Genomic DNA, 18,702 nt, shown 5'->3' with positions numbered 1-18,702 from the left:
TGGAACGAGGGCTGGCGACCATTGCTCATCCTAGAGAGGGCCACCTGTGGCCAGGGCTCCCAAGCCCTGTGTCCCATCACTGATGCCAGGAGGTCACAGCTGGTGGGTCTCATCAACATAGAAATGACGACAGAGCAGCCACCTGCACCAGCACATTCAGGGAGCACTTGGTGACCTGGACCCAGTTCCATGCTTAAGCGTGTCATCTTAATCCGTGAATGGGCCTCAGGCTTCCCCAGCCCTCAACATCCAGCCACCAAAAGCTGTCCCCTATCACCAGTTCTCAGAGGTGTCCCCTACTGCCACTGCCCCAGCCAGCCCTCATCCTTGCCTGTCTACATTCATGTGACACAGTGGCCTCCCCTGGTCTAGGCCTACATGCCAATCCATCCAGGCTCTAGGGCCATGGGGAGTGACCCTCCCCACCGTTCCCTGCTGATGCCCTGTCGGGGAAAACGTGTCCATGGCTACAGCAGCCAGGCCCTGCACTGCATCCTGCTCCTTGCTCCAGCCTGGGCCACGCCTGCTGTCCCCTGCAGGCCTCTGCATGTGCCCTTCTCTAGCTCACAGGCCACCTGGGATCACCTCCTAACTGTCCCCAGTACTTGGCTTGGGCCACACCTCTTTTGGGCAAACCTCTTCTGCAAGGTTGGGCGTCCCTGAGGCCCAAGCCTGACTCTAGGCCACCATCGGGTGACCATCTGTCTCCAGGACTATGAGGCCAGCTGGGTTGAGATTGCCACAGGAGACAGACCCATTTTACAGATGAGAAAACTGAGGCCTAACAGGTCAGGGCCTGTAGGTCACAGAGGGAGTAGGAGAGGAGAACCTGCCTCTTCCCCACCAGTGGTCAGCCAGGCTATGGTCAAAGGCCATAGGGCGGGCACCACTCCACATAGGCACCACAGTCCCCAGCCCCAGCTCTCTGAGGTGCCCTCAGCTCCCACTTCCCTGGGCAATTATGTCATCAGCACTGCAGCAGCCAGAGCACCCCCACCCGGGCTGGCTGACCCCTCACCCAGGACCCTCCCATCCCAAGGGCAAAGACCCTCAAGCCCCTCCCTGCAGACAGGGCCACACGGTCCCACCAAGCTGGGACATAGGCCACTCGATGCCACTCTTCCAGCTCCATCTATGGCCACAGTGACCCACAATGTCTGGACTTCCTGTTTTGGGTCAGGTTGTTCATTCTGCACCCAACAAACACCTAAGAGTCTCTCATGTGTACGGGAAGGGGTGATTCTGTGCATGTTACACACACAAACATGCATGTACCATACAGAAACACACACACACACCATACACACCATGCAGAAACACACACACACACCATACACACCATGCAGAAACACACACACACCACACACACCCTGCAGAAACACACACACACCACACACACCCTGCAGAAACACACACACACCATACACACCATGCAGAAACACACACACACCATACAGAAACACACACACACACACCATAGACACCATGCAGAAACACACACACACCATACACACCATACAGAAACACACACACACACCATACACACCATGCAGAAACACACACACACACACCATACAGACACACACACATCATGCAGAAACACACACACACCATACAGAAACACACACACACAAACACACACCATGCAGAAACACACGCACACACCATACACACCATGCAGAAACACATGCACACACTATACAGAAACACACACACCATACATACCATGCAGAAACACATACACACCATACAGCAACACACACACAAACACACACGATACAGAAACACACACACACACACCGTACACAAACACACAAACACACACCATACAGAAACACACACACACACACCATGCAGAAACACACACACACCATACAGAAACACACACACACCATACACACCATGCAGAAACACACACACACACACCATACACACCGTGCAGAAACACACACACACACCATACACACCATGCAGAAACACACACACACACCATACAGAAACACACACACACACCATACACACCATGCAGAAACACACACACACACCATACAGACACACACACACACATCATGCAGAAACACACACACACCATACAGAAACACACACACACAAACACACACCATGCAGAAACACACGCACACACCATACACACCATGCAGAAACACATGCACACACTATACAGAAACACACACACCATACATACCATGCAGAAACACATACACACCATACAGCAACACACACACAAACACACACCGTACACAAACACACACACAAACACACACCATGCAGAAACACACACACACACCATGCAGAAACACTCAAACACACACCATACAGAAACACACACAAACACACACCATACAGAAACACACATACAAACCATGCAGAAACACACACACACACCATGCAGAAACACACACACACAAACACATACCATGCAGAAACACACAACACACGCCCCCACCCCCACACATACCCATACATACACCACTCACAAGCATGCCCACACCATACAGAAACACATGCACACACACACACCAGGCAGAAACACAACACATGCGCCCCCCCACACCCATACATACACCACTCACAAGCGCACGCACACACACACCATACAGAAACACAACCCATGCACCACACTGCACCACACAGACATTACATATGCATCATACAGAAACCCATACCACATATGCCACACACACACCACAGATACACACCACACACAAATATACCCATCATATACAAACATACACCCCATACAACACACACACACCACACCATACACAGACAATCACACACATCATACAGAAACCCATACCACATATGCCACACACACACACACACACACACACACAGAAGACACACCTCCATACCACACCCAGCAGCACAGAGTTGGTGGCTCCGAGCAGGGCAGGCTCCCCAGCAATCCCTGGCCAAGGATGTCATTCTCTTTCTTCTGGGGGAGAATGGGCTGGGGGGCTTCAGAGCCTGGCATGTCGCCTGGCCAGCGAGCCCCGTCCACCTCACTACGCGCTGCCCACCCTGCCCACCTGACCCATCTGAGCCACAGCAAGCCGGAGGGCAGGCAGGGCATAGGCTGTTCCCCCAATTTAGAGATGAGAAAACTGAGGCTCAGAGCCACAAGCATGGCACACCCCACACACTGAAAACTCACACCATAGGGTTTGCTGAAAAGCTGGCCATTCTGGAAGGAAAGATGGGAAGCAGAGGAGACAGGAGATACTGTGCCAGGGGAAGCCTTTGCCTGAGGGAGCAAGAAGGGGCACAGGCTGGGCCCAGCAGGGGAGGATCGGTTGTCAGCCTCGGGCTCCCTGGCAAATGGCTTGGTGGGACCTCGCTGGCACCTCGGTGAGGCCCAAATGGGGCAACAGCTGTGGCCCAAACAGGGCAAGAGCTGTGACAGGACTTGGCAGGCTGGGAGGTGGCCTGAAACTGTGGCCCCGCACCGTGTGAAGAGAAACGATGCGAAGGAACACAAGGCCAGTGCACACCTGGGAAGGCCCCACAGGCCACGCCCCCCCTTCACTCCTGTGGGATTCCCTCCTTGATCCCCTTTCCCCAACACGCGGTCCCCCAGCCTCTCTCGAAAGTCCTTCCAGTGACAGGAGTCCCCCCTCTGGCTCACCCTTGGCAGCTCTCACTTCAGAAAGCATTTCTCATTTCGAACCAAAAAGAAACAAACAAAAACCGATGCCCGTCTAACCTCTGCCCTTAGCTCCTCCAGGCACTCGGAAGCCCCCAAAATGTGTCCACTCCCCCTCCTGCACACAGGAGCCCTTTAGAGATAGGTAAGTTCCCATCCCACTGCGCCCGTCACTGGGTAACACCTGCTATTTATCAGGCGCCCCATCTGCCTTTCACAGGACAATCTCATTTGACCCCCACAACAGTGCCCTGTAAAGGCTGTGATGCCAAGATTACCACCACCTCCACCTGCGGGTGAAGACTCTGGGGCCCGAGACAGAAACTGGCCACAGTGATGTGGTTAGAAAAGGGCCTTAGAGCCAGACAGACATGGATTCACCTCCTAGGTGGGTCACTCGGGGTCTAGGGTCAGTTCTCTGAGTTGTCTGGGCCTCAGTTTCCCCATCTGTGAAAGGAGGATCTCTCACTGCATCCAGGCTCCTGGACTATCAGAGTCCCACAAGTGGTGGCTCTCCATGGCGTCAGGGCAAGGGAAGTGTCCCCACAGGTGTGTTCTCCAAACAGGTGGACAGAAGGCCACCTGCTTCCATAGCTGGGGCCCAGGGGCTGCAAGCAGTGAATGAGCTCAGAAGGGACCAGGAGCAGGGAGGGAGGGAAGGGGACTCTTTATTGGCACAAGGTCCAAGCCCATGGCCTGGGAAATTTGTCCCCACAACAGGAGACCCAGCTGGTCTTCAATGTGCTTCTTCAAGTGGAAAAAAAATGAATAGATCCATTGTCTGCCTGACAAAGCCCCAGGCCGGGTGAGCAAACACGGGAGCCACGTGCCTCCTCCGTCCATTCCCTCCGGGGCTCGCTCCCCACGTGCACTGCCCAAGTCCCATGCTCCATCTGCCAAGTCCTCTCTAGAGTCCTTCTGGTGCCCCCAGCCTTGCCACCTGCAGCTGGCTGACCTCACAGGCCTTCGGGGTCTCCCTGCCCCTCCTCCTCCTAGCCACCCCCCCAGGGCCACCAGAAGGCACCACCCACAGCAAGCATTAGCCACACCCCACCCCTGCACAGAGATAAAACAGCAGTAACAGGAACCCGCCTGTGGCGGCCCACTGCCCAGAACCCCTACACCCAGGGGGTGCCTCGCCCAGCCCCTGGCCATCTCACCTGGGCATCGGGTCCACTTGCAACCTTCAGAGCTCCTTCCACACCATCAGGTTTAGTTGAGTCTCCAGTACCAGGCAAGGTGCCTTGCCCTGAGCAGGTGTCAGTACCCCTGGGAGCCCTCTTTGGATGCCTGCTGGATGATGAAGACATTACATACCCCACTTTCACTCTCGCCCTGTGGGGTGTCTTCACATCTACAGAGTTCAGGCAGGAGGACACACGCCATCCAGCCATCAAGGGACACAGGTTTCCTGATTCCTTGATAAAAACAGTCCCCCCTTCTGCAGAGTCAAGTACAACTGGACAAGAGCTGGCACATGTGTGGTCAGATGCTGGGCGTGGCCCCACCCCATGCCAGCCAGGAACCATTGATATTTAAATATGACCTTTGGCTAAATGGTAAGGTATTGACCATCAAGGGTCCTTGGCCTTGCTCTTGGATAAACAAAGCCATGAGTGTTTGATCTCTATAATCTACAAGGTTTGAGATCACATTGAAGTCAACTGGTTAAACACATCACCCCATTATCTGTTGGCACAAGTTTCTGCCATGTCTCCTGAAAGCCAGGTGCCATGCTGGTACGGGGACCAGGATACCAAGCAGGACCTACCATGACCTGCCCTCATGATGCTGATGGCCATTCCTGCTGAAAGCTCATTCGTCCAGACCCCCACTCAGCTGCTGTTCTCAATATTTCCCTACACAGATCAGGAGGAAACCATCCCTCTGCATTTGGTAAATATGACCAAAGAGGTTATGATGAGATTTCTCCATGGAGCACCACTCCTGTCCCTAAAAAAGTATTCTGAGGTCAAAACACCCTTCCTGTTTCTGGCAGCCTCAATTGCCACCATCACCTGTCACTGTCCCCCAGTCAAAGAATCATCACGTTCACCTCTGCTGTGGAGGACTGCAGGAGACACAGCAACAGCTGAACACCGCAACGACCCTGCCCTTAACAGCCTCCTTCTCCTGGTCCTAACAAGTCCATCTTGATATGTCCCAGTGAAGCCAAGTTCAGGAGGAGAGGCCTCTCTAAATTTGGAAGACTCTGGAACACCTCTGGCCTCATGGTCAGAGACTCACAGAGCCCAGGTCCAAGCTCATCATGCCAACCCCAAAAAGATCAGAGAAACTTCCAGTTAGGGCAATACTCTGCACTTACCTGCCCCAGGCCACTTTGGCAAAGTCCTGCCCAATGAAGTGGGGGACTCTATACAAGAGGAAGGGAGGCAGGGGAAGAAGGAGGGAGGGAGGACGCAATGAGAATTGAATCAAACTTTTAGTTTCTGGTCTGTCACACAAGGAGCTTAGAAGCATGACTCCCATCTAAATAAGGCAAGTTAAACAGAATGCAAATCAAAAACTTTTCTTGGATCCATCAGACAACTGAGGTCATAGGACAAACTACTGCTCTAGCATTTGGAGAGGCAGACAGGCAGATACACAGAATCACAACGTACCACAGCAACAACCTCCACAGGAACCAGTTTAGGTTCCTTTTACCAAATGCATCATGTCTGGCTCTCAACAAAAAACGTTCCAAGGCATACTAAAAGGCAAAAAAGAGAGCCCAAACATTGGAAGCAGACATGGGAGAGAAGCTGGAATGATCAGACTGGAACTTTAAGAGAACTATGATTAATATGCCAAGGATTCTAATGGAAAGAGCAGACAACATGCAAAACCAGATGGGCAATGTAAGCAGAGACGAAAATTCTAAAAAAAGGATAAAAAGGAAAAGCTAGAAATAAAAAGCACTGTGACAGAAATGAAGAATGCCTTTCATGGGCTCATTAGTAGACCGAACACAGCTGAAGGAAGAATCAGTGGGCTTCAACATACGTCAATAGAATATTTCCTAACTGGAAAGCAATGAAAAAAAGGACTAAAAATAAATAAATAAATAAAACAGAATATCCCAGGACAGCCAGGTGCGGTGGTTCACACCTATAATCCCAGCACTTTGGGAGGCTGAGGAAGGCAGATTGCTTGAGCCCAGGAGTTCGAGACCAGCGTGGGCAACATGGCGAAACTCTGTCTCTACAAAAAATACAAAACTTAGCTATGCGTGGGGATATACACCTCCCACCTCAGCTGAAGTGGGAGGATCACCTGGGCTCAGGAGGTTGAGGCTACAGTAAGCCATGATTGCACCACTGCACTCCAGCCTGGATGACAGAGTAAGACCTTGTCTCCAAAAAAAAAAAAAAAAAAAAAAAAAAAAAAAAAAAAAAAAAAGAATATCCCAAGACTATAAGACAACTACAAAAGGTATAAACACATATAAAAAAAAAGAATAACAGGCTAAGAAAGAGAGGAAGAAATTGAAGAAATATTTGAAGCAATAGTATCTGAGAATTTCACAAAATTAATGTCAGACACCAAACCACAGATCCAGGAAGCTCAGAAAATAGCAAGAAGGATAACTGCCAAAAAAAAAAAAAAAAAAAAAAACCTACACTTAGCATATCATATGCAAACTGCAGAAAAGTAGAGATAAAGAAAAGATACTGGGGCCTGGCATGGTGGCTCACGCCTGTAATCCCAATGCTTTGGGAGGCTGAGGTGGGTGGATCACTTGAGGCCAGGAGTTCGAGATCAGCCTAGGCAACATGGCAAAACCCCATCTCTACAAAAACTACAAAAATTAGCCAGGCATGGTGGTGTGTGCCTGTAATTCCAGCTACTCAGGAGGCTGAGGCATGAGAATCACTTGAACCCAGGCGACAGGGGTTACAGTGAGCCCAGATGGTGCCACTGCACTCCAGCCTGGGCGACAGAGTGAGATTCTGTCTAAAAAAAGTTATTAATACATCTGACTTCCCTGCAGAAACCATGCAAGCAAGAAAGAGGAGAGGGAAATTCTTAAAGTGTTGAGAAGAGGAAAAACTCACCAGCGTAGAATTCTGTAGCCTGTGAAATTATCCTTCAAAAATGAAGGAGAAAGAAAGTCTTTCTCAGACAAACACAAATTGAAAGAATTTGCCATGGACAACTGCCTTGGAAAAAGGAAGATTAAAAGCAGCTCTTCAGAGCTGAGGGAAAATGACAAAGGTCAGAAACTCAGACCCACATAAAGAAAGGAAGAACTTTAGAGAAGGAATATGTGAAGATAAAATAAAATCATTTTTTATTCTTAATTGATTGACTAGAACAGTTTGTTTGAAATAATAACAGCAACAGTGTAATTGATGGGTACAGCTTATGGATAAGAGCAATGAATGGGAGAGACAAAACGGGACTCATGTGTTGTGAGATGCTTCCACTACACAGGAAGCAGTGTGTTGTTATTTGAAAGTGGACTTGGATTAGTCGTGAATGTATATTGCAAACTCTAGGGTGACTCCTAAAGAAAGTTTTTTAAAAAGTACACTTGATATGTTCAGAAGGACAGAGCATGGAAACGTTATTAAAACCACAAAAGGCAGCTGGGCATGGTGGCTCACACCTGTAATCCTAGCACTTCGGGAGGCCAAAGCAGGCAGATCACTTGAGGTCAGGAGTTCAAGACCAGCCTGGCCAACATGGTGAAACCCTGTCTCTACTAAAAATACAAAAATTAGCCAAGAGTGGTGGTGCACACCTGTAGTCGCAGCTACTTAGGAGGCTGAGGCAGGAGGATCACTTGAATCTGGGATGTGGAGGTTGTAGTGAGCTGAGATCTCACCACTGCACTCCAGCCTGTGTGACAGAGCCAGATTGTCTCAAAAAAAAAAAAAAAAAAAAAAAAAAAAAAAAAAAAAAAAAAAAAAACAGAAAGCGGAAAAGGAGTAGAAGACAAAAATAGAAACAAAGATTAAGGGTAACGAATAGAAAATAGTAACAAATACAATAGATATTAATCCAACTCTATCAATAATCACTTTAAATGTCAACGATCCAAATACACCAATAAAAGAGACTGTTGGGGTGGATCAAAAAACAAGGCCCAACTTGTGTTATTTGTTTCTGTGCTACAAGAAAGCACTGCATTTCAAGACTCACATGCACAAAGCCAGCCAACTTCTACACATTCATAGTCAATTAAGGGAAATGGAAGCAGCAATTAATTCCCAGCCACTGTTCATCTCTTGGTGTTGACACAATCTCTAAACTACAACCAAAAAAGCAAGCCTTATTTTTTTTTAATTAAAAAAGATCTTTGTAATAAATTCAATCAGATAAAAATGTCATTATAAAAATGATACTCGAGGAGCTCATAATGAAATAATATGGCCCAACAGAACACCAAAAAAACTCATAATGACGAATCTGAATGAAAATCACAAAGACAATGCCCGTGCCCACCAGAATTTTCAAGTTAGCTAAGCTCCTGAATATTTCATAGGCAGACCTCCCCTCCTGCTCAGTGCCAAGGTACCTCCATTGATAATGGGGATGGTGACTCTGAGCACAAGCTCTTTAAATGCCTTAGAAGACACACAACCATAAACATTTTGTTTCTATATGAAAAAGGTTAGAACAAGTACTCCGTATTATTTATACTTTCAGAGGGAGGGAAGAAGAGCAATAGAGAGAGGGAGCCCATGTTAAACTCAATTCCTTAAAAAGCAAATGAGCAAGAGTTCTCCAAGAAATTAATCCTTCCCAGCCTGATGCAAGCAGATTCATTCATCTTCGCTCTGCAACTCTGTTCCTTCTGTGGGTCTAGTTTCTAGCCATGATGTTAATACCTGATAGTGGGTAGTGGGCAGGGGGCGCATGGAGGGAGAATCATTGTTTTACCAAGTTTCTTGCAAAGCTAATTTTGCCCTGGGACCATGCTTCCCATCAACACTGTGTTCTCCTGGCCTTGGCACCCCAGCAAGTGTGTTCCCCACGGTGTCCTTGGCAAATCCTCCACACAGTTCCTGACATTTCCCAGATTGCCTTGCAGGAGGTAGGGGTCATATCACTAGACCTGACCTGTGTCACTTCTGGGCTAAAGCTCTTAAAAGCTCACATCACTCTTCTCTCTCTTCTTGGCTGCAGGGACCTTTGAAGCCATGCATTGAGATGGTTGGATGACCAGATGGAGGGGGCTGGATCCCTGAATCACCCATTGGAGTGGGCCTGCGCAAGAGCATGTGTGAATTAGAATGGACTGATATGGTTAGGCTTTGTGTGCCCACCCAAATCTCATCTTGAATTATAATCCCCCTGATCCCCAGGTCGAGGGAGAGACCTGGCGGAAGGTGACTGGATCACAGGGGCAGTTCCCCCATGCTGTTCTCATGATAGTGAATGAGTTCTCACAAGATCTGATGGTTTGATAAGTGTTTGACAGTTCCTCCTTCACATACTCACTCTCTCTCGCCTGGCGCCATGTAAGACATGCCCCTTCCCCTTCCACCATGATTGTAAGTTTCCTGAGGCCTCCCCAGCCATGTGGAACTGTGAGTCATTAAACCTCTTTTCTTTATAAATGACCCAGTCTCAGGTAGTATCTTTATAGCAATGTGAGAACAGACTAATATACAGACCTTTTGAGGTTTCTTTGTTACCGCAGCCTTGCCTCATCAAACCTGACTGACGCTCTCTTCTTGAAATGCCCCTCCCTCTCTTTTCCACCTGTTCATCTTCTTTAAAATTCAGCTTAGGCATCACCTCTTCTGGGATGCTTTAGCTGGCACCACTTCCCACCCCTAGGCTGGGTCAAGGGCTTCCTCTGCATACCGATAGTTCCTCAAGCTTCCCTGTCTCACAGCTCTGATCATGCTGTGCTGGCATTGCCCATCCCCCTCACCAGGCTCAGTGCCCATGACAGCCAGGCCTGTTGCCTCAACCTCCCAAGAGCCTGGCTCGGTGTCTGCCAGAATCAAAGCAGCTCTTGAGTGCCTGTGAAATGGACTCAATCTGTCCACACAATGGTGCCGCAATGCCCTCTTTCACACATGCAAATACTGCACCAGGCCTGGGGAGGCAGAGATGAGCCACATCCTCTCTCCCCCACCAGAGCCTCAAGCCCAACATGGGAGGGTGGCACATGCATAAATAAAGACAGCCCAAAACACGCAGTGTAGATGCAGATAAACCACTGTGGATGCCCAGAGGCAAGAGAAGTGTCTTCTAGCTGGGGACTCCACACACAAGACAGAGTCTGGGCTCCCCAGCAGGCCCTGGACATGTAGAGACGGCAGGTGTGGGGCTCACTGTCTCTAGTCTGATATAGCTGGGGCAGAGCTGCTCAGTCTCCGTGGGGGCCAGTCCTCCCCATCCGCTCCCATTTTCAAGCCATGGTATAGGGGCTGACTTGTGTCCCTCCAAAATTCTTATGTTTAATCCCCAACCCCCAGCACCTCAGGACACGACTTCGTGTTTGGAGACAGGGTCTTTAGGGAGGTAAGTTAGGTAAAATGGGGCCGTGGATTAGGGTGGGCCCTAATCCAAGATGACGGATGTCCTAACAACATGAGGAAGGCCGGGCGCGGTGGCTCACGCTTGTAATCCCAGCACTTTGGGAGGCCGAGGTGGGCGGATCACGAGGTCAGGAGATCGAGACCACGGTGAAACCCCATCTCTACTAAAAAAATACAAAAAAAAAAAATTAGCCGGGCGTGGTGGCGGGCGCCTGTAGTCCCAGCTACTCGGAGAGGCTGAGGCAGGAGAATGACGTGAACCCGGGAGGCGGAGCTTGCAGTGAACCGAGATTGCGCCACTGCACTCCAGCCTGGGCGACAGAGTGAGACTCCGTCTCAAAAAAAAAAAAAAAAATGAGGAAAATAGGACACAGACACATAGAAGGAAGACCATGCGAGGACATGGGGAGAAGACAGCCGTCTACAAGCCAAGGAGAGAGGCTTCGGAAGAAACCAACCCTGGTGGCAGCTTGATCTCGGACTTCCAGTCTCCAGAATTGGGAGCAAATGTCTGTGGTGTGAGCCGCCCGGTCTGTGGACTCCGTCATGGCAGCCCTTGCAGACTGACACAGAGATAGATGCTCCTTGAGCTGCCCGACCCCACTCCAGGGATGGGCATTTCGCAGGTCCAGCCTGGCCTAGCCTTGATAAAAAAGCCATGTACACAGCATTTTGCAGATTAAAATAATGTAGTCCCCTGCATACCACTGCATCAACCATACCACCCCCACTGAGAAGTTGCTTCTTGCCCCATGTTACCTATGAGAAACCAGAGGCTCTGAGAGCCACAGCCAGCCTGGACTTGAACCCAAGCCTTCTAAAGCCCATCCCACTGGTTCTTCCCCCAAACCACACTGCCCAGCACAACGCTGGCTCACACAGAACTTCTTACTAACATTTTCTGATAGCCACCTAACACCTTGGCAGAGGCTGGTGTCACAGGACTTAAGAAATGGTGGGAGGGAGGCGGGGGGGCAGCAAAAATAAGGAGTGAATGAAGTGTCCCTTCAACATGGACCGAGGCTGGGCACAGTGGCTCACACCTGTAATCCCAGCACTTGGAGAGGCCAAGGTGGGTGGATCACTTGAGGAGTTCAAGATCAGCCTGGCGAACAGGGTGAAACCCCATCTCTACTAAAGATACAAAAATTAGCTGGGCATGGTGGTGGGTTCCTGTATTCCCAGCTGCTGCGGAGGCTGAGGCAGGAGAATCACTCAAACCCAGGAAATGGAGGTTGCAGTGAGCCAAGATCACGCCACTGCACTCCAGCCTGGGCAACAGAGTGAGACTCAAAGTAAATAAATAAATATATAAATAACACGTACCAAAGTGCTTGACGTCTAAATGCAGGCATCTGTGAATCCATATTTCAGTCTGCTTGAACCCGAAACACCATGGGAATATTTAAGCACTTCTGACAGATCGGCACCCTGGTGACAGTATCTCCCACTGGGAGCAGGAATGAAGGAAGCAAAGCCACAACATTGAGGGACCTGCTGGAAGGAACTTGGTGTCAGCCCACAGTGATCTATTTAACCTCTCAAGGTCCCAAGAGGGAGGCCTCACTTCCCGTATTTTGTATCTGAGACAATTTGGGCACTGAGTGGCTAAGTTCCTGTCCACGGTCACACAACCAAGGATGGCTCGTGTCACCTGCCCCTTGCTCAGCTATCCTTTTCTTGCCTGCTTTTCTGGTTTTTGATGGTGATTAGCACCCAGTCAGGAGCCACACTAAAGAATCTGGAATTCCAAGAAATGACCTGTCCAGGAAAAATAAATAAATAACAAGACCTTCCTCCCTGTCCAGTCCAGCCAGCTGACCACAACCCACATCGTGGGGGTCCTGACTACACAGCCCTCAAGAACCACTGGCAGAAAGCAAAACGCTAGTTACCAGCAGCAGCACTACCCGTCACCTAACAGGCATTTAGACACAGTTGTGTTGAAGTTTGGCAAGCCCATGGGATTCCACTGACCATGCCATTGTATAGATGAGGAAACTGAGGCTCAGGGAGGTGGCGTGGGGAGCCAGGATTCCACTAGGCCCCTGGGACTCTGCAGCCTACTCCCTCCGGTGCTCCTCTGCACCAGTAATCAAACTCCCACACGGTGTCCCCTCCGATGTCCCCCCACCGAGGGAATAATCACTCTTCCTCCTCAACATCCCCCTCCTCGTTTTCATGGTAAGGTGCTGGATGTTCCCTTGCCTTGCAGAGCCTCCCCCACAGGGCCTTGGAATCGAGCCACGTGCAGCTCTGCCTGCTCCACCTGACAGGACATGTGCTATGCCAGGTCCTGGCTTCCCTGTGCCAGCAGCCGGGCTCACCAGGGCCCACTGAGCCACAGCAGCCATAGTGGCTACAAGATGGCACGCACTGGCATTTTCCTAACGGACGGATCAGGTTTAGACGGCGCTGTTCCCGTGCCTTTGCTGGGATTCAGGAAATTCACGGCTCTGGCCCACGGAACCTTAATTACGTCACACCTGATACAGTTCCTGAAAAGTCGTCTCACACCCCGGGTGACAGCACACGTGCTAAGTAGGAACCCCCTTCAAGTCCTTTGCTCAGGGAAATCAGGAGCTGTGATTTGGTTGAACATTCCAGATGACCTCACTCGGGAGATGCTCTTCCTCAGCCAATCCACACTCCCTCCGCACCTGGAGGAAATGACCCCCACAGGGGACCAAATGTGCTATCCTGAACTGCGGAGGCTAAACAGCCACAAACCACATCTCCCAGACTCCCTTGGAGCTAGGGCTCTGCACATCACTTAGGTTCCGTCATTCATTCAATTCATCAGTCCTTCAATCACACAGCCCTGTCCTGAACACAAGTGAGAGCCAGGTGGTGATGGGGCAAGGTGCCCACTTGCTGGTATGGGCCTGGCAGACAAAGTATGCTCTGGTGTTGGGGGTCCAACCATGGCCTTCTCCTTCCTGGCTTGCAGCTGATGCTGTAACCAGCTCTGGGACAGGGGCTCCCAATCCCCCAGCTCCCAGAGGTGGCAGAGGGGGCAGCTCCTGAGAGGCCAGCTCTGGAGTGACACTCTGGGGGTCAAGCCTAAGCCCAGACAAGACTCTGCTCCCTGACCTTCCACTACCGGCACCTACTTCCCTGTGCTCCGTCCCTCTACTTAAAGTAGCTGGACACAGTGGCTTCTGTTATCTGCACCTGAACACAGATGAAAGCTGGGGTACCCCAGAACCCAAGTTAATTTAATTTTTATTTCTTTTTCTTTTTCTTTTTTTGAGACAGAGTCTCACTCTGTCACCTAGGCTGGAGTGCAGTGGTGCAATATTGGCTCACTGCAACCTCTGCCTCCTGGGTTCAAGCGATTCTCCTGCCTCAGCTTTCCAAGTAGCTGGGATTACACCACACCTGGCTCATTTTTGTATTTTTAGTAGAGACAGGGTTTTGCCATGTTGGCCAGGCTGGTCTCAAACTCCTGATCTCAGGTGATCCACCGGCCTCGGCCTCCCAAAATGCTGGGATTACAGGCATGAGCCACTGCACCTGGCCTAGAACCCAAGTTAAAATTAAAGAGGGACACACGAAACCATTTTAAACACAGAAGCAGAAAAACAAATATTTTGATGATGTTAACTACAGACAGACCCTCCACACACCTACATCCACTGGCAGAACTTCACGTTCTAGAACCACGGAATGGCTGTGCAGTGGCGTGTTCTCAACGGCCAGCTCTGTCTCAGACTGGGTACGAATCTTGACTCTACCACTTGTTAGCTGTTTGTCCTGGGGCAGGTGACTTGTCCTCCCTGAGCTTCAGTTTCCCCCAACCTGGAAAAATGAGGAAAATCATAATATCTGCCCCGGCAAAAGTGAATGCGCACAGAGCACTTTCAACAGAGCAACGCCAGATGGGCGCTAAGCAACTACTGCTTACTGCCCTGATTCCTGGGCTTACTGAACTCTCGCGAGCCTCTTTCTGGCTGGAATATGTCTCCCCACCCCACCCTGTCTGTTCATCCTCCATGGCCTTAGTCAAGCTGTTATTGTTTGCATGTGACATCATTAGAAACACACACACACACACACACACACACACACCCCAGCAGGTCAGCCCTGCTCTCCTCTGGACTCCTCTTGTGCCTGAGCCCCACTTTCCCCCTGAATTTTAACCTGCTTTGGGAGGTTTCCCGTGGGCTTCAGAAAATTTCACTATTTAAAAGGGTTCTGCCCCAGTTAAAAAGCATTTGAGAACCATAGCATCAGAAGAGTATTTCAAGGACATTGAAAAGTATTCTTGATTTATGTTAAAGGGTTTAAATTGTGTCACTCCCAAATTCATACGCTGAGGTCCTAACCCCCAGTACCCTCAGAGGGGGTCTTACGGGAGACAGGGTCTTTACTGAGGTCATCGAATTGAGATGAAGCCAGGAGGGTGCGCCTTAACCAATATGATGGGTGTTCCTACAAAAAGAAGAAATGGGGCTGGGTGTGGTGGCTCATGCCTGTAACCCCAGCACTTTGGGAGGCCAAGGCAGGCGGATCATGAAGTCAGGAGTTCGAGACCACACTGGCCAACATAGTGAAACCCCATCTCTACTAAAAATAAATACAAAAATTAGCCAGGTGTGGTGGCGCACACCTGTAGTCCCAGCTACTTGGGAGCCTGAGGCAGGAGAATCGCCTGAACCCAGGAGGTGGAGGTTGCAGTGAGCCAAGACCGTGCCATTGTGCTCCAGCCTGGGTGCAGAGTGAGACTCCATCTCAAAATATAAAATAAAATAAAATAAAATAAGGAAATGGGAGCACAGAGACACAGAGACAAGGAGAACGCCATGTGACGATGAAGGAGGAGGTCACAGGGCAGATTCCACCAGCCAAGGAATATCAAGGACTGCCACCAAAGCACAGGAAGCCAGGGGAGAGGCCTGGGGCAGAGTCCCCTCACAGCCTCAGATGGAGTCAACCCTGCCCACGCCTGGATCTCAGACTTCCAGCCTCCAAAACTAAGAGACCATCCATTTCTCTTGCGTATTCCACGGTACGGTGGCCCTAGGAAACGAATACATTTATTAGATGTATTGAGATGTACTGAGAATAGCTATGAACTATTGTCCCAGTTTTTTGGAGACCAATTTCATACATACAGGGGAGAAAGGCTGACAGCAGCAGAAACAATCAGTGTTCACGCGGCTCTCCACCCGGACATCTGGGCTGCTCCCTATTTTTCTTTTTTCCTGTTTTTTGTTTTTTTTTTTCCTGTGGGGAGGGACTTTCACCAACATTTGTGTGATACACATCTTCCCACATAAATCATAATGCACACCTGATGATGGGCCGACCATAAATCCCCCCACGTGGCGAGGCTGGCTCAGCGGGAGCACTGTCCCTGTTCCCCCAAAAGGCCCACCACAGACCCCCACCCCAGGAGCGTGTGCTCAGGGCCTGCTTCATCAACACTGAGGGTCAGTGATTCTTGGTCCCCCTTGACCAGCTTAAGGCTCCTTCCAATAATGTGCTCGGGTCTTTCTGCAGGGTCAGATGGAAGTCTGCCCACTAGGTGACAGTGGTTCGCAGTGTGAGGACCTCTGTGCCCACTGCTCCTGGAGGGGTGGAGAAACACATGATTTTTTTTTTATCTCCTTTTGATCTGTCTTCTCCAAGACATTTTCCACAATGAAAATGTAATGCTTTTACCTGCAAAAGGGATGACAAAGCATCCCAGACAAGTTGGTAGAATAATATTCCTCTCGTCTGGTGTCATCCTTTGGGCAATAAGAAAGATGCAATTAAGTAGGCAATTGTCATAAAGAAAATTACTGACCTCAGGTCAGCCACAGGCACTGGTTGGAGCTCATCTGTCCTCAGCGCAGTGCCTAGTGTATGGTAGACACTGGAGCATGGCGGGGTCCCTCTCTTCACAAAATCAGAAGCTGAGGTCCAAAGAGGGAAAATCACTTGCCTAAGACCCCAGAGCTAGGTGACGGCAGAGCCAGACCTGTGGGCCAGGCATCTGGGACCTGTAACCTCAGCAGCCAGCATGGGCCCCCTGCCCAGCATTCACAGCGAAGAAGCCTCAGTCAGTCGCTACCCTCCTAATTGTATCACGTAGAATGAGAAGCAGCTACCAACATTCAAAGTGGTAGACGAGGCCGGGCGCAGTGGCTCATGCCTGTAATCCCAACACTTTGGGAGGCTGAGGCAGGCAGATCACTTGAGCCCAGGAATTCGAGACCAGCCTGGCCAACATGGCGAAACCCTGTCTCTATTAAAATACAAAATTAGCCAGGGGTGGTGGCGTGCATCTGTAATCCCAGCTACTTGACAGGCTGAGGCAGGAGAATTGCTTGAACCTGGGAGGCAGAAGTTGCAGTGGGCCGAGATCCTGCCACTGCACCCCAGCCTGGGCGACAGAGTGAAACCCTGTCTTAAAAAACAAACAAACAAACAAACAAACAAACAAACAAAAACAAAAAACAAAGTGGTAGATGAAACCCTTCCTGAGTTGCTGCTTTACAAAACAAATATTGACTACAGTCCTCAGGACCCCCATAAAATTAGGGCAACAGCACCTATGCCCCAGGGCCTGGCCTGTGAATGCCCGTTCTCCTCCACTCCCAAATCCACATGATTCTCCATCTTAACCTGCCGGTAGCTGGCCCAGCCCTCGTCCACAGAAGCTAGGTGGAGAAACGCAAGAGCTATTTCTGCACCAAATGGAAAGTGGCCCCAGGACACTGATGCCGAGGATGCTGACTGTCCACCCTTCGGCAACCTCCCCGGCCACTGAGCAGCCCAGTGGGAGCCGAAGTTGACGTGGAAACCACTCATTTCTGCCATCAGGCTCTGGCATGGAGAGGAGCTTATGCTTCTTAAGGGCGTTAACCGTCTCTCTCTCATTTTAAGAATCAAGTTCACTCCAAGAAAGAAACCTGGGAGAACACAGAAAAGGAAAAGGAAGAGAAAAAGAAACTTCTCTTCCATCCCCCACCCCCACCCACCGTGAACACTCCACTGACTTCCTTCCGGGCTGCTTTTCCAGGGGTAGGTTTTACTCAAACTCCTGTCTATCAGTCATTTTCTAGCTTGTCTTTTCCTCTTCATATCACGAAATAAGAATTTTCCAAGACGCTCTGAAGAGTGGTGGAGGCCTTCCTACCTCGTTCCATCCTGGATTTAGGGACATTTTGGTTATTTCTGAGGATTTTGTACAGATTTAGAATTTTTCCCCATGGAGAGATTCCCTTTCCAATCCACTGGCCAAACGCTGCAAAGTTTTGAAGAGGCTCGTACCCACATATGCCGCACAGGCAGGGGGAAAGGGAGCCCCCGGGAGCTCTGTGCTTTAAAAGGGCAGTTTCTCGTGTTCTGTCCTTCCCGAGTCCAGTGTTTTTCAAATGATTGGTTTTTGCACCTCCAGCCAAAGTCTTACATGAATTTGTCACATGATAGAAGTCCTACGTATACTCAGCAATATGAAAAAGCTAAGGGATTTTGCTTTTATTTCATAATATTGGCGCTTTTGTTAAGCTACCATATCACAATAATCAGAATTCCAACCATAAA

At 49.9% G+C, this 18,702-nt stretch overlaps 1 protein-coding gene across 13 annotated transcripts in view; it reads right to left on the bottom strand.

The window, feature by feature from the left end:
* Positions 1 to 18,702, bottom strand: part of JAKMIP1 (janus kinase and microtubule interacting protein 1) — a 175,766-nt gene that overhangs the window by 98,769 nt on the left and 58,295 nt on the right. Inside the window, exons 2-4 of one of the 13 annotated variants that reach the window (XM_063619733.1) lie at positions 14,796 to 14,967; positions 12,493 to 12,660; positions 4,825 to 4,957 (exon numbers count right to left, since the gene is read on the bottom strand). The exons of 4 other annotated variants lie outside the window; for them this stretch is intronic. The gene's annotated coding sequence lies outside the window, so the exon portion shown is untranslated. Of the gene's footprint in view, positions 1 to 4,824; positions 4,958 to 12,492; positions 12,661 to 14,795; positions 14,968 to 18,702 lie in introns of those variants that run through there. 8 more of the 13 variants (XM_063619737.1, XM_063619732.1, XM_063619735.1 and 5 more) reach the window with 8 other exon arrangements.

The sequence above is a fragment of the Symphalangus syndactylus genome, chromosome 16, assembly GCF_028878055.3.
Source record: "Symphalangus syndactylus isolate Jambi chromosome 16, NHGRI_mSymSyn1-v2.1_pri, whole genome shotgun sequence".
Taxonomy (NCBI): domain Eukaryota; kingdom Metazoa; phylum Chordata; class Mammalia; order Primates; family Hylobatidae; genus Symphalangus; species Symphalangus syndactylus.
This window is presented reverse-complemented; position numbering and strand designations above follow the sequence as displayed.